The sequence below is a fragment of the Chrysochloris asiatica genome, unplaced genomic scaffold (genome assembly GCF_000296735.1).
Source record: "Chrysochloris asiatica unplaced genomic scaffold, ChrAsi1.0 scaffold00128, whole genome shotgun sequence".
Taxonomy (NCBI): domain Eukaryota; kingdom Metazoa; phylum Chordata; class Mammalia; order Afrosoricida; family Chrysochloridae; genus Chrysochloris; species Chrysochloris asiatica.
In genome coordinates this window covers 2,379,370-2,383,636 of record NW_006408646.1, presented here as the reverse complement: position 1 = coordinate 2,383,636, position 4,267 = coordinate 2,379,370, and the positions used below count along the sequence as shown (strand labels likewise).

Here is a 4,267-nt window from a genome sequence, read left to right as displayed (position 1 = left end):
CTGGCAGCCTCACAGTTAAAAGATCAAAGCATTGCCCAGCCCTGCACTATCTTCATGGCCATTGGTGTGCTTGAGTTTAGTGTGCCTATTGCGCCAATCTATCCCATTGAGTGTCTCCTTGTTTGCAGTAAGCAGGATGCTCTTTGCTATTTGGTGGTGGTGGTGATTAATAATAATAATAAGTATTGATATTATTTGAATACTGAAAGTGCCATGTGCTGCCAAAAGAACAAACAGATCTGTGCTGGAAGAAGTGCAGCCAGAGTGCTCCTTGGAGGCCAGGATGGCCAAACTTCGTTTCTCATACTTCGGACATATTGTCAGGAGGGACAAGTTACTGGAGAAGGATGTCGTGTCTGGTAAGGTAGAAGATCAGAGAAAAAGAGGAAGACCCCTCCCCCTGCCCCAGCGAAATGGATTGGCAAAGCGGCAGCATCAATGGGCTCAAGTGTGGCAACAATTGTGAGGTTAGCCCAGGAACGAACAGTATTTTGTTCTGTTGTGCATAGACTCGTTATAAGTTGGTATCGACTCAATGGCACCTAACAACAACAACAACAACGTTGATATTATTGCTAAGGAATGGTGTCATAGGATAAGCACTCGACCTCAAGGTAGGTTTGAATCATGTGGTTGGCAGTTCAAACTCACCAGCTGCTCTTCAGAAACCCTATACAGAGTCATTATGAGTTGGAACCAACTCCAAGACACTTAACAACAACAACAGCAACATGATTGTTGAAGCCCTGCTCTGGTTTTATCCACATCATCTCATTTAGACCTTGACCTAACCTTGGTACACCCACAGATGGAAAAACGGGCTCACAGAAGTTGAATGGCTTACCTGAGTGTTGGAATTGGCTCTTGAATGTGAGTGTGCCCGATTCCAAACTCAGTGTGTTTCAGGACAACACGACATTGCCTCCCCGAGGTGGCATCCACACCATACTCAGACTCAGGCAGCCGCCATCCCTGCACTTAGAAAGGCAGTCGGCCATGCGTCTTTTTGGCACACAGCAAGTGCAAGCCCTCCAGAGATGTTCCTAAATCTGCATCTCATGCCATCTCCCTTTTCCAGTGCACTTTCTGTGCATGCGAATGAAATCCACTAAATGGTATGGTGTCTGCTCTATTTATAGGCTCCGCAGCCTGTGCCAAGAGGAAGTTGCTAATGCTCTGGCATGGATAATGTGCACTTGAGTAGATTTTAGATCAGAGTTAGTGAGTCCCCAGCATGATGGAAGGAGGCCAAACTCTCCCCCGGAAGGAATAATGGGACTTGCCAGAGACACATGAGTCTTCTCCACTCCTCTCCCAGACGACAGAGCCCGACTTATTTTCTTCTGCACCTGGCCTTTTCTAGGAGCTGGGAAACCAGGAAGAGACAGCAGAAGTGATGGGAAATACAATGCTGGGGGTAGTGCAGCAACGGGAGGCTCTGGAATCAGACAAAACTGGATTCTCAGCTCAGCTCTGCCTCATGTGCTTTCCACACTTTCTGAGCCTCAAGTTTACCATCGAGGGATGCCAGACAAAATGATCCAAGAAAGCCATTTTGAACATGTCTTCAATATTTGTTGTTGGCAACAGCCAACAAAGCTGTACAATGGACCAAAACCCTGCCCAGCTCTGAGCCATCCTCATGATGGAGTCTGTTGTGATGTGGACGGATCTGTTGTGATCCATGACATTTTCAGAAGGAGATCACTAGGTCTATCTTCCTAGTCCATCTTACTGGAAGCTCTAGTGAAATCTATTCAATGTCATAGCAGCATACAAGCTTCCATGGACAGTTGGGTGTAGCTGTGTTTGAGGGGATGGTCAGAAATAAAACCTGGGTCTCCTAGCAAGGAAGGAAAGAATTCTATTACTAAACCAACAATGCTTCTTGACCAATGTTTATTCACAACTTACTTCATACTACTGTGAACCAGTTATGGTCATTAATACGATGTGGTTCTGTACTTCCTGGAAGACGTGGGCCATTGGGAGCAGGCTGTTTATGTACATCCATACTGCAGTTTATGATAAGAGATGGAATCTGTGGGATGGAGGAATACCTGGCCCAGAAATGGTGCATCTGGGAAGGCTCCTTGGAGGAAGTACATCTTGGCCGTGACTTGTGGATGAATCAAAACAGACCAAGGAAGACAAGTTTTGTGGAGATGAAGTACTCGCAGCTGAAAAGATCTATGATGGCACCTAATGGAAGAAAGCAACTGAGGAAATTTGTGAAGCAAACCGGGGAGGAGCAGATCATCTGTGCCTATGAGTTTGAGAACATCGAGAAGAATCTGAGTGGTGCTGAACAGGATTTCCTAGAAGGAAAGATTACAGCAATTGATAAGCCTGGGAAGAAAAGGTCTTCCACAAGGATGGAGCGAGATCTCGGGGGTGAAGTACAGAATATGCTGGAAAGATTTGGAGCTGACATTAACAAGGCTCTTCTTGCAAAGAAATTAGAACTATATACCCAGACTTCTCTCAAAAACAGTGACTAGAAAATTGGAAATGTTTGGAAAGCACAACAAGAACAAAGACTGAAACTTAGCCAGGAATATTCTCAGCAGTGGGCTATGGATATGCAGAAAACTGAGGAACAAGAAGAAAAACTGACTAATATGTTTCAACAACAACAAAAGATTTTACAACAATGTAGAATTGTTCAGAGCCAGAGACTGGAAGCAGTTAAACAGTTACATGAGCAGTTTGTAAAGAGTATGCAGGAAATGGAAAATAATCAGTGGTGTGCAAAATGAACTTAGAAAAGAAATGGCTATGCTGCAGAAAAAAATTTGATGGGTACTCAGCAGCAAGAGATGGCAAGTGTTCGAAACTCTCTTCAATCCATGGCATTCTGTTGACTCTTTGAAGAAAGAACTGGAACCTAAGTAATATATAATTATAACATTGCTATGGGTATGTAAGTCGCAACAGAGGTTTAAAAATTCTAGTTTAGATTATATCATATCACATCCTGTTATTATTAGCTTGTTTGTAGACAGCCCCCTTTCTGTAAACCCTGAATAAAATCTAAAGAGTTTTGTGAGTAGCAGCAATTCTAAAGCTATGTGTATCAGTCTTCAGTCTTCCAGCTCTTTGGTATTAACAGTGAATTGTCCTCCCTAACACTGTCAATTAACTTGAGCAATAAAGATAATTTAAAGTTTAAAAAAAAAAAAAACAGACCAAGGAAGGATGGGGAGAGAAGTGCTCTTACAGGAAAAGCCTATTTGAAGGCCTGGAAAGAGAAGAACGTAGAAAACATTCCAGAAACATCACTTACAATGACTGAAAACTAGCAGCCAGCAGTGGTCAAAACATCCAACAACACAGGAAAGATACACATAAGAATGACACTGGTCTTTATCTCCAGGGGTTGGGATCATGGATGAGTTTTTCATTCTCTCTCTCTTGTTTTAATTCCCCGGTTTACTACAATGAGCAACTGTTACATTTGTAGTCAGAATATAGTTCATTAAATAGTAGGAACATCATTAATGGAGATGGAGGTTGATGGAGATCTGGTCAACCTGCTGTAAGGATTAAGTCTGATAAATATGCAGAGTTTCCTAGAGAACAGTCCAGATTGGACGTTCCTTACAAGGGGATGGCCAGAGCTTCATCTAATTGTCGTTAGGTATCCTTAGCATGAGGAGCAGAGACTCACACTTTTAGATGCTCACATAATTATGGAGCACATTTATGCAACATATCAGGGGCTGAGGCTGTGGAGTTTCAGTAGACCCAACTCTACCCTCAAGAGGTTGTGTTTGGGGATAAAGATGCAGCAAGAAAGTGGATGCCCACCACTTAGAATGTGGAAGGCACAAAAGGAGGAAGATGAGTCCAACCCGCACCTGCATGGCCAACAACATATGCACATGATCAGATAATCACACACACATTAAACATTAAGGTTCATTAGAGTTTGTTTCATCATGTGTCTTGCTTTAATCTTTGTCAACATCTTTATCCCAACCCTTACTTTGGAAAACTCTTACCAGTCTGCTTATCAGTCTCCTAGCTCCCCACGTAGCCCCTTACATAATGCACAAAGACTTTATAAAATGATTCCTCATTTAAAGACACTTTCTTGTTAGCTACCTGTTCAAGAATTTACATGGCTCCTCATCATCTATGAGATCTTGTCCAAGTACATCAAAGATTGAAGCATTCACTTTGTCATGAGACCAGAGGAATTAGATGGTGCCCAGCTGTCATTATTGATCAAAAGGGGAAGGCAGGATATGGAATAGAATTTCAA

General features: G+C 42.7%; 1 pseudogene; it reads left to right on the top strand.

Annotated features, from left to right (window-relative positions):
* The first annotated feature begins 2,195 nt into the window (after positions 1–2,195).
* LOC102818042 lies at positions 2,196–2,799 on the top strand (annotated as a pseudogene).
* The last annotated feature ends 1,468 nt before the right edge of the window (positions 2,800–4,267 follow it).